Consider the following 12206-nt stretch of genomic DNA (forward strand, 5'->3'; position numbering starts at 1 on the left):
GCTTTTATGATATTGAGGTATGTACCCTCTATCCCTATACTCTGAAGAGTTTTGATCAAGAAAGGATGCTGAACTTTGTCAAATGCTTTTTCTGCTTCTCTTGAGAGGATCATATGGTTCTTGTTCTTTCTTTTATTAATGTATTGTATCACATTGATTGATTTGCAGATGTTGAACCAACCTTGCAGCCCAGGGTAAATCCCACTTGGTCGTGGTGAATAATCCTTTTAATGTACTGTTGGATCCTATTGGTTAGTATTTTGGTGAGAATTTTTGCATCCATGTTCATCAGGGATATTAGTCTATAATTCTCCTTTTTGATGGAGTCTCTGTGTGGTTTGGGGATCAAGGTAATGGTGGCCTCATAAAACAAGTTTGGAAGTTTTCCTTCTATTTCTATTTTTTGGAACAGTTTCAGAAGAATAGGTATTAATTCTTCTTTAAATGTTTGGTAGAATTCCCTGGGAAGCCATCTGGCCCTGGGCTTTTGTTTGTTGGGAGATTTTTGATGACTGCTTCAATTCCTTAGTGGTTATAGGTCTGTTCAGGTTTTCTATTTCTTCCTGATTCAGTTTTGGTAGTTGATACATCTCTAGGAATGCATTCATTTCTTCCAGATTATCTAATTTGCTGGCATAGAGTTGCTCATAATATGTTCTTATAGTTGTTTGTATTTCTTTGGTGTTGGTTGTGATCTCTCCTCTTTCATTCATGATTTTATTTATTTGGGTCATTTCTCTTTTCTTTTTGATAAGTCTGGCCAGGGGTTTATCAATCTTGTTAATTCTTTCAAAGAACCAGCTCCTAGTTTCGTTGATCTCTTCCACTGTTCTTTTGGTTTCTATTTCATTGATTTCTGCTCTGATCTTTATTATTTCCCTTCTCCTGCTGGGTTTAGGCTTTATTTGCTGTTCTTTCTCCAGCGCCTTTAGGTGTAGGGTTAGGTTGTGTATTTGAGACCTTTCTTGTTTCTTGAGAAAGGCTTGTATTGCTATATACTTTCCTCTCAGGACTGCCTTTGCTGTATCCCAAAGAGTTTGAACAGTTGTGTTTTCATTTTCATTGATTTCCATGAATTTTTTGAATTCTTCTTTAATTTCCTGGTTGACCCATTCATTCTTTAGTGGGATGCTCTTTAGCCTCCATGTATTTGAGTTCTTTCTGACTTTTCTCTTGTGATTGAGTGCTAGTTTCAAAGCATTGTGGTCTGAAAATACGCAGGTAATGATCCCAATCTTTTGGTATTGGTTGAGACCTGATTTGTGACCTAGGATATGATCTATTCTGCAGAATGTTCCATGGGTACTAGAGAAGACTGTGTATTCTGTTGCTTTGGTATGGAATGTTCTGAATATGTCTGTGAAGTCCATTTGGTCCAATGTGTCATTTAAAGTCTTTATTTCCTTGTTGATCTTTTGCTTAGATGATCTGTCCATTTCAGTGGGGGGGGGTTTAAAGTCCCCCACTATTATTGTATTGTTGTCAATGTGTTTCTTTGCTTTTGTTATTAATTGGTTTATATAATTGGCTGCCCCCATGTTAGGGGCATAGATATTTACAATTGTTAGGTCTTCTTGTTGGATAGACTCTTTAAGTAGGATTTAGTGTCCGTCCTCATCTCTTATTACAGTCTTTGGTTTAAAATCTAATTTGTCTGAAATAAGGATTGCCACCCCAGCTTTCTTTTGGTGTCCATTAGCATGGTAAATGGTTTTCCACCCCCTCACTTTCAATCTGGGGGTGTCTTTGGGTCTAAAATGAGTCTCTTGCAGACAGCATATTGATGGGTCTTGTTTTTTAATCCAATCTGATAGCCTGTGTCTTTTGATTGGGGCATTGAGCCCATTTACATTCAGGATAACTATGGAAAGATATGAATTTAGTGCCATTGTATTGCCTGTAAGGTGACTGTTCTTTGAAAGAATTAACAAGATTGATAAACCCCTGGCCAGACTTATCAAAAAGAAAAGAGAAATGACCCAAAAATAAAATCATGAATGAAATGAAGAACTGTATATTATCTGTGTTCCTTTCTGGTCTATGTTGCTTTTAGCCTCTCTCTTTTCTTAGAGGAACCCTTTCAGTATTTCTTGTAGGGCTAGTTTTGTATTTGCAAATTCCTTTAGTTTTTGTTTGTTCTGGAAGCTTTTTATCTCTCCTTCTATTTTCAATGACAGCCTAGCTGGATATAGTATTCTTGGCTGCATATTTTTCTCATTTAGTGCTCTGAAGATATCATGCCAGTCCTTTCTGGCCTGCCAGGTCTCTGTGGATAGGTCTGTTGCCAATCTAATGTTTCTACCATTGTAGGGTACATATCTCTTCTCCCAAGCTGCTTTCAGGATTTTCTCTTTGTCTCTGAGACTCATAACTTTTACTATTAGATGTTAGGGTGTTGACCTATTTTTATTGATTTTGAGAGGGGTTCTCTGTGCCTCCTGGATTTTGATGCCTGTTTCTTTCCCCAAAATTAGGGAAGTTCTCTGCTATAATTTGCTCCAATATACCTTCTGCCCCTCTCTCTCTTTCTTCTTCTTCTGGGATCCCAACTATTCTAATATTGTTTCATCTTATTGTATCACTTATCTCTCGAATTCTGCCCTGATTATCCAGTAGTTGTTTATCTCTCTTTTTCTCAGCTTCTTTATTTTCAATCATTTGGTCTTCTATATCACTAATTCTCTTTTCTGCCTCATTTATCCTAGCAGTTAGAGCCTCCATTTTTTTATTGCACCTCATCAATAGCCTTTTTGATTTCAACTGGTTAGATTTTCGTTCTTTTGTTTCTCCAGAAAGGGTTTCTCTAATATCTTCCATGCTTTTTCAAGCCCAGCTAGTATCTTTAAAATCGTCGTTCTGAACTCTATTTCTGACATCTTACTAATTTCCATATTGATTAGGTTCTTGGCAGTCAGTACCGCCTCTTGTTCTTTTTGTTGAGGTGATTTTTTTCCCATCTTTTCATTTTGTCCAGAGGAGAACAGATGAATGAAAGCACAAAATGCTAACAGGATAACAATGTCTCCAGAAAATATACACTAAACAAATCAGAAGAGACCTGTTACCAGGGGAAAAGAAAGGGAAAGAAAGATAGAAAAAAGAAAAAAAAAGAAAAAGAAAAAGATAAAAACAAACCAACAAAAAAAACAGAATATGATCAAATATGATCTGGCTGGTGCATAGATCAGTGCCACACATTAGATTTTGGGTGTATTTTGTTCTGTTAGAAGAAACTGCCTCCTAAAATTTTAAGGAAAGAAAAGCTTATATATGTACAAAAATAAGGGTATATGATGAAGGGATGGAATATGACTGTAAAGATGAAAATTATAAAAGATTTTATAAAAAGAATTGATAAGATAAGAAGTTGGTTGAGAAAAGAAAGAAGAGAAATTTAAAAAAAAGGGAGAGAATGTGATCAGGCAAGAGACTAGAACAAAGCTATACACTAGAAATTTAGGGTATATTTCGGTCTGTTAGAAGAAACTGTATCCCTTAAGTTAAGAGAATAACTTAATGTATACCAAAAATAAGGTTAACTACTATGAAGGGATAGAATATGACTCTAAAAATGAAAAATAAAAAAGATTTTTAAAAAAAGGCATTGGTAAGATGGTTAAAAAGGGGAAAAAAGAAAAATTCAAAAAAAAAGAAAATTAAAAAAATTAACTTTGGAAGACTAAAGAATCAGGGGGAAAAAAGCCATGAATTCTATGTGCTGTATTCCCCTAGCACTGGAGTTCTGCCATTCTCATTGATCAGTAAAATTGGACCCAGAATTCACACCTAGACATAACACTCTATTGTCTCTCCATCACTCGCCATACTGCTGGGCTCCAGTGAAAGTATTAATCTAATCTAGTCTACTGCACTTGTCTCCTGCAAGTCATCTGGCCCACTGTGTATGTCTGGAATCTGAGTCATTTAATTCTGCCTTACTAGGGAACATCTGTTCATTTGGGGTCTCCCAACCTGAAGTTGTTCTATCATCCTAAGGAGTCACAGTTGGTCCTCTGATTATGAGATCCTTACCTACACAATTTCCCAATGATAATAATCTGACAGGGCTAGAGTATTATCATCATCAACATAATCATCATCATCATCTTCTCTCTTAACAAAAAAATTGCAATGATCCAGTGTAGCATTGCAGATTAAACTCTGACTTGAATCACAATGTATGTTGCTGATTTCATGGGTCATCGTGTTTTGTGTTCTATGACATTTCAGACAGCAACATTTTGCCCTTCTGTCAGATATGGAGACTTTATAATGTGAGACAGGCGGCATTTAAAATGTGCCTCTCCTGATGCTCTGCTCTGAATTACTAGCAAGCTTCAAACTTTCTATAACCGGTAGACTGAGGAAGCTCAACTTCAGAAATAGCCAAAAGCAATAATATTTTTTGTTTTCAGTTGTCACTTTAAGTTTATTTAGAGAAGGTCATCCTTTCTGAACAAATAAAATCCCTCCCCCAGAACTTTTTGGGGCTAGAAGCCAGAAATGAAGAAAGTAGACATATTCCAGAGGCTCTCTTCTCTCTCCTGTCATAAGCCTACGAGGAGCTGCTGTTTGTCATCAGGGAGAAGACACAAGGAGGGAGGAAAAGGAAGGGAAGAGGAAGTTTTAATCTCCTGCTACAAGTGTCCTTTGGTGGGTATGGCAGATGATTAAGGCTGACACTTCCTTTATGAGATCCTTTGGGCTCTTCAGGTAACACCCATCGAGTCTCTCTCCTGCACTTCCCTAGATGAGGTCCTGTAAATTGAGTAGTTATCTCCAATCTCTTTCTGCTCTGGGCTTCTTGCTCAGCCAGGTGGTACTCTTGGACAGGACCCAAGATGTAATGCTGTCTCCGCTGTATGGCTCAGATCTGGTCCACAGAAAGGCACCCCTGCATCCCTCTCTTAACCCATCCCTCAGTACTCAGCTGCCTCCACCACCAAAGCAATGAGGAGCCTGTGTCCAGCCTTCTCCAATTCCTTGGCAGGCATCAGACCCTGTCCACAAGTTATTTATGTGTTCTCATATGTGATTCAAACCCCAGATCCATGCCTCCCAACTATGTAACCTTAGTTCCGAGATCCCCAAGTGATTTTCTTGAAGCTGTACCCCCAGGTCAAGTGTTAGAAGGTATAGGGGGCTGGGTAAGGGACTCATAGCAGAACAGTCACTCTCTCTGAAGAAATCTGCTCAGTAATCCCATCAGGAAAATTCTCACTCTACCCTCTCCACCTGTGTGGCGCTTTGATACCTCCAGGAGTCGTGATCCTTGGATTACCATTTACAATTGTAAACCAGTATACGAGAGACCACTTTATATAGGCTGTTAGTAGTTAAGTTCTAGTGGAGTCAGAGTTATATGCAGATTTTCGACTGTGCTAGGGGGTCAGCACCCTTAACTCCCACTTTATTTCAAGGGCCAGTGGTATATAATTGTTCCCTGGCCAAGTAAGTTTGGAAATGTTGATTGAAAATATGTATCAAAGTGTGGTTTCTTTGGATAAGTGTGTGCACCCTGAACATTTAATTTATTGTGTTTGCCCTCCATGCCAAACCCCCATGTATTTTAATTGATTAGAGTGCACTTTGGAAAATATCTTTCTAGACAAACTCCCCAAAGTGAGTATTCCATTTTTTTAACTGACCTTGGGTGGTTCCTCTCTTTTCTAGATATGTCTGCAGTTTATCTCATCTTCAGGAAATGAAACTGTTTTTGATCATCCTGTGTCTTTGTACTACTGCAACTTAGTTCTTATACTTGGGCAGCCCTGGGGAACCTACTACTATTTTTAGACTTGTCATTCTCTTTCCTGTCATATAATTATGGTAATAGCAGTTTTTAGGTGTGCAGTTTCCCTCTGTAATAAGCAAGAATTTTAACATAATTCTAAATTCATACTGAATTTAGAATAAGAAATTTCCCACTCACCTTGGTATACTTGATGTACATGAAAGGTTTTTTTTTTTAAAGACACATTTATTCAGTGAAGACTATTACATTTAGCGGCCAACAGCATGGGTGCAAAAAAGAAAAAAAAATCTGCATTAAAACCCTTTGTTGGGATGCTTTATACTTTCCATAGAACAGAAACTAAAATAAGCTGTTATACAATTAGTCACAAATACAGTCCTTGAGTTGTTTGCCCATACATATGAGTACTCGGGGCCCCACTCCTCAGTGAGCCCCCAGGAAAAGCAGTCAATCACTCCCATCTCCCTGGTCTCCGGCAGCACTCCATGCTCACCCAGCCCATGACTGAGAGTTTCTATCTCTGACACATGACCCCGTATGGAGTCTCCAAACCCAGCAGATCCCTGCGGTGTGCTCCCATGCCACTCCTCCCGGGGGAGGAAGGGGAGTCTCCCTGGATCTGCTGCTTGTTGGGTCCCTGCTGGAGGGGCAGTGGCCCAACTGTGTCATGGATGACGGTTTATGGCAACCCCAAGCTGAGAGCCCACTCCTCGGCTCCATCTGAAACATGTCTTCTTTGTAGCAGCTAGGCCCTGCCACCACTGTGCTTGGCCGAGTTCACAAATCTGTTGTAACCTGTAGCTTCCTTGTCATTTCTCTGGCTCTCCTCTCTTGCTAAGCTTTGTTTCCTGGCAGTAATGAAAACCTTCTGCCACTGCTGTAGCTACTGCTGCTGCTGGAACCACTATAACCACCTTGGTTTCCTGGTTTGGCAAAGTATTGGCCTCCATCACCATGGGGGGCCAGAGCTTCTGCCTCCAAAAATTTCCTCCTTTCATGGCTCCAAAATTTGAAGATTGATTGTTGTAATTGCCAAAATCATCATAGCTTCTGCCACCTCCAAAGGTGCTCCAGAGCTGCTTCCATCATTACCAAATCCATTATAGGTATCCCCACTGCCACCATATCTGCCACCACCTCAATAAGCCACCAAAGCCCCCTCACCCACTGAAGTTTCCTCCACGACCAAAGTTGTCATTCCCATCAAAACCTCCATGACCACCACCAAAGTTTCTGGAACCACTTCGACCCCTTTGCTTTCTCTTGCATAGGGCTTTCCTTACCTCACAGTTGTGGCCATTCACAGTGTGGCATCTTTGTACAGACACAAGACTGTCGTCTTGTGTACAGAGTCATGGTCATCAAATGTTACAAAAATAAAGACTTTCTTTGTGCCACTGCCTCGGTCAAGTCATGATTTCAATCAATTCAATTTTCCTGTACTGTTCAAAACAATATCTTAGATGGTGTTCTTCAGTGTCTCCTTTCATGCCACCAACAAAAATCTTTTTCACAGTTAAATGGGCACCAGGTCTTTGAGGATCTTCTCTTGAGACAGCCCTCTTTGGTTCCACAACTCTTCCATCCACCTTGTGTGGCCTGGCGTTCATGGCTGCATCCACCTCCTCCACAGTGGCATACATGACAAACCCAAAGCCTCTGGAGCTCTTGGTGTTTGGATCTCTCATTACCACACAGTCCGTAAGCATTCCCCATTGTTCAAAATGGCCCCTGAGACTCTCATCAGTTGTTTTATACCCTCTGACAAAGAGCTTCCACAGCTATTCAGGCTTTTTGGGAGACTCTGACTTAGACATGGCAGCAGTGGGAGGGGAGACTTTAATGATGCTTACTCAGCGGCAACCATGAGCAGAAAGCCATGAGAGATTTTTAATGTGAAGTTTGAATATGACCAAAAAATCACTTTAATTATATGAGGGAATTATCAAATTGAAATACCTTTATACATTGAATAGCTTCCTGAATCCAGGAAGCAGAGTGTATAAATCCAAGACAGGTGCAGGAATGATTTTTTTTTTAAATATACTGTGCTTTCTAATGGTAGAGCACAAGGCAGTGAGCCAGTGCTACTCCAGGCTTTAAATATTGATTATGTTCTATAAAATTTTTTAAATGTCATATTCTCAATTTAATAATGATAAGAAATTTAAAAGCTAAATTTACCCAAAAGAACAATGATAAGATTTTCTTCATCTCTGCAAGAGTTTATATGATGTTCATTAAAGGCCCTTTGGAAAAAGAAGGTACGGTTTAATATAAGTAGTCTCTCAATCATAGAAGTGAGTTTTAAGTAATCCTGTATGAAACTACATCACGTTATATAGTTTTGTGTAATCATACCTAAGACATAATATTCTAAATCTAGTCATTCCAGGCAAATATTTTTTCTTGGTTTTAGTTAAAAATCCATCAATCCTTATTCTTTCCTTGTAAATGAAGAACTATAATCAGGACTGTCACATACATTTCTTATTCCATAGAAATCTTTTTTTTTCTTTTCTAATCAGTCTAATCTTCCAAATTTGTATAAGCTAATGGTATGACCAGAGACAAAAAGCTAAGTGCCAAGACTGCTCTCATTTTCAATCCACTCAAATCTCATTTGCCATAAAGCAGATTTCACATCAGTTAGATAAAGTTATTATGGTTAATATAGACATTTTCTTGGTAATATGCACTTCAAAAATAATTTGAGTAGAGGAAGAATGATGCCAAATCAACTTTTAAACTCTTGCAGATCTCTCAACCAAACCTCATTTCCGGCCAAATAATTATTGTTCTTTCAACAAACCAAATGAGTGTGACTTGCTACACCCTTCGTCCTACCCTTTTATATATTTTTACCCCTTTCACTGTTTACGTAGGTTCTGCACTTCCCTTTGGAGGGCTGTGACATCTCTGATCATCTCAACCTATAGTAACCTATTTATTGTGTATATTTTATCTGTCAGGAGAGTATAAGCACCATATTGGGAACACCTGTGTCTCAGCTATTGTGTCATTCAGCCCTGCACACAGAAACCTTGATATTATAATGCTGAGGACACAACAGTACTCAGATGGGACAGTGAGGATTTAGAATGTTTATAGGTCTGGACTGTATTCTAACATAAATAGAACTAACAGTTCATAATTTGAACTTTTCTGAATGCTGCCACTTGAGCATACATGAGCACATCTTTAAAAAATATTTGTCATGTTATTTACTTACTTGTATACAAACATATTATAAAGATACTGCCTCACATGTTATAGCAAGTACTTGCTTATGTATTATACGTATGTATTTAGCTTAAACATAGATAAAAACTTAATTTTCAATATGCTTTCCCCTCTGGAATTCTGAGATTTATTTCTCTGTAAATGAAAGGTATATTACCTAAGTGCCTTTCATCAGGGATGACGCAATTTCTTAGTTTCTGTGTTGATCAGGATTGTGTTCTCCTTTACGACATGATGGAACCCATTATCTCAAACAGATGGATGGGAGAGTTTATTACTGCTGTCATGTAATTCTGAGTCTTAAAAAAAAAACAAAAACAAACTATGACTAGAGCAAAGAGGAACAATTTGTAGTAGTGACTACATAGTTTGTAGGTAATTCTATTATTCAGTTAAAAAGAAAAGAAGAACAGTTACATCCTGCTTTTCAACCTATCTTCATTATCAAGAAATTTAGTCAGTTGAGCTGCTAATTTGATTGACTGATTTTGTAAGCTATGATAGTATTTGTCTTCAGAAAAGCTAAGAGGCTTTGAAGTTATAATTATCTGGACCTTGGAATGTCAAATTGACCCAATGCTTAAAATAAAAATGGCTTGATGCCTTCATTTTGACTGGGAACATTTTGTGGGGGGGAGATGTAGCTCTAAAATCCATGTGCATTCAGCAAAATGTTTCACTTGCTTTTCTTCCTTATTCGTAAAAGCTTTCTTCCTTCCTTTACAAATGAGAATGCCATGAGCACAACTCCCACATGGTTCCTTAATTAGTCAGAAAGATTTCCAATTCTGCTATACCATATACTTTTTGCTTCCCAGGAGCTGAATTTAATGTACTCTGGTATGTTAAAGTGGTAATACTGCCAAATGTTCTCAGGCCAAGGAGATCCTACGACTGAGACTATCTTCAAGATTTTCTCCTAGAAAAACAGCAGTGCAGTAGCCCTTGGGTTAGCTCCATGTTGCCACTTGAGCTGCTAACAAATCAGGCTCCTGGCAGAATGATGATGCTTTACATTTTCAGCTGAGAAAAAATTTTCTTACGTTAACTAAGTACTGTAACAAAGATCAGGACAGGTAACGGGAAGGAGTTTGAGGCTGTTAATTTAACAAAAGTGAAAAATAGAATTTTGCCAATCTAAATCTCTCATACCACTGACTTTCAACCAATCTTTGTATTTTAATATATCCCACTGGGAGATATGGTATCCCTTTTCACTCAGTGATACTTTCTGTAACAATATTCTATGTGATAGGCTAAAATTTCCCATATCTTTATAGTTAATATTCATGGTTTCAGGACTGTACAAAGTGGTAAAAATTGGTTCTCAGCAATACTTCATGTAATTCTTTGCCGCTTACATTTATCATTTATAGCTCATCTGACAGCTTCTTGTAATAGCTCTAAAGTAGAGTTGCATTTTCTACCATTTTTCTTTTCTGATTGATCTATTGACTTAATTTTTTAGAAATGTTTGAATTTTCATTTGAATGTACTCCCTGAAGTTCACTTTCAAGTGTTTTGCTGTATTGTATTTCTGCCCCTTCCATATCATAAGACATAAATACACTATTATGCACTTTCACGGGGCAGAAGCTTGGTCACCAGGGATCCACTAATCTGACAAGAATGCCCAATGGATAAGAATTACTGAATGTAACTTGCATTTGCTTAGTCAGATCATTGGAAACCATTTGAAATGGGCCTTGAAGAATGCAGGGGAAATCAGCAGGCAGAGATAGTCACTGTGAGGCAAATGTCTCCCAGAGAAAAGCCCTAATTTCAAGAAGACTCCTGGCAGACAGGATTAAATGTGCAAAGGCCCAGAGGTGAGAATATGTGGGAATACTGAATTGTCTAATTTGAATAAAGCAATAACTATCTTGCTGGGGAAACTGTGAAATCAGATTGGGTTATAGTCCACCTACAATAGTTTTGAATGTGGGAATGATGAGATTATACATTGGGAGAAGGATATCCACAGCAAATTTTAGCAATGGGATATAGTAATTGAAGCTGTCTTATAGGAAAACAAATCACAGCAGTGCATGAGATATGGTGTACTCTTAACCTAGATTGTAACTTTCCAAGATCAAATAGATCATTACATAAATGCTTACTGATAGATTATGTTAAACAGGAACAGGAATTGTAAGTAGATAGGGACACTCTGGTTAATAAAACCACTGGAAATGACATTCTTTTATAAGGAATCATGATCCAAATAGTCTTCAGAGATAGATGTTACATGAGTCAGATCTCAAATAATCCATTTTTTATCCATTCAGTGCATATTTATTAAACCCTTACTATGTGTCAGGTCTGGTACTAGATGCTAGGCACACAATGTGAGCAAATAAATATGGTACTTTCCCTCATCAAGCCTCCTGTAGTACGGTGGGAGAGGGAGGGACATGACATCCAGAAACAAGATTTATAGAAAGCAGTCAGTTATAAAAATTGTAAAGTGCTATGAAAGGAAATGTGAAGACATGATAAGAGATTTTAGGACTTTGGTTTGATTCATATGAGATTCAGTGGGGGTGGGAGAGAAGAAAAAATTATATTTAAGAAGAAACCTAAGAATGAGTAGAAGGGAGATAGTGAAGTGAGCAACATGGGGAAAAGCACTGAGGTGTGAAAAAGTTTGCCATGATTCAAGAACAGACAGGAAAGTGTGATTAGAGCTGAGAAAAGTGAAATGGTTCTGGATGAGACTGGAGAGCTTAACTTGTGTTAGATTGGGTGGAACCTCATAGGCCTCCTTAACCATGTTGTTCTGTAGCATAACTGCTATGAGAATCTAGTAAGAATTTGATGCAGAAGAGTTAAGATTAGATTAGATTTGAAATTTTTAAAAGAGTGTTCAGTCAACAATGTGTATAATAGATTAAAGGAAAGCAAAAATGGCCAGGTGGTTTTTGACATTAGGCAAATGCGCTAGTGCTAACTTACAAAGACTGAGGTAGGATCTTAATTTTATCAAGTGAAATATTAAACAAGGGGGAAATATTAAACAGGCAATTCCAGATTGAATAAATACCAATTAGGACAAATGCTGAACTGCTGTAAGAAGGACATAAACAATTCAGTGACCCAAAGAACTATATGATTTTACTAATAAATGTTGAGAGATGAGAAGCCTGGTGAGTGGGGTGGCACTGTTTTAGATGGCCATTTTTAATACAGGTTCTTCCAAGTTGTTTCT

At 38.0% G+C, this 12206-nt stretch overlaps 1 protein-coding gene and 1 pseudogene across 1 annotated transcript in view; one reads left to right on the forward strand and one right to left on the reverse strand.

Moving 5' to 3' along the window:
- HCN1 (hyperpolarization activated cyclic nucleotide gated potassium channel 1) overlaps window positions 1-12206 on the forward strand; it is a 401226-nt gene that overhangs the window by 288481 nt on the left and 100539 nt on the right. The gene's annotated exons all lie outside the window — the stretch shown is intronic.
- Window positions 6590-7572, reverse strand: LOC148164408 (heterogeneous nuclear ribonucleoprotein A1-like; annotated as a pseudogene).

This window comes from Eumetopias jubatus, unplaced genomic scaffold (assembly GCF_037043125.1).
Source record: "Eumetopias jubatus isolate StellerSeaLion01/CBP00866 unplaced genomic scaffold, mEumJub1_p1.0 scaffold_5, whole genome shotgun sequence".
Taxonomy (NCBI): domain Eukaryota; kingdom Metazoa; phylum Chordata; class Mammalia; order Carnivora; family Otariidae; genus Eumetopias; species Eumetopias jubatus.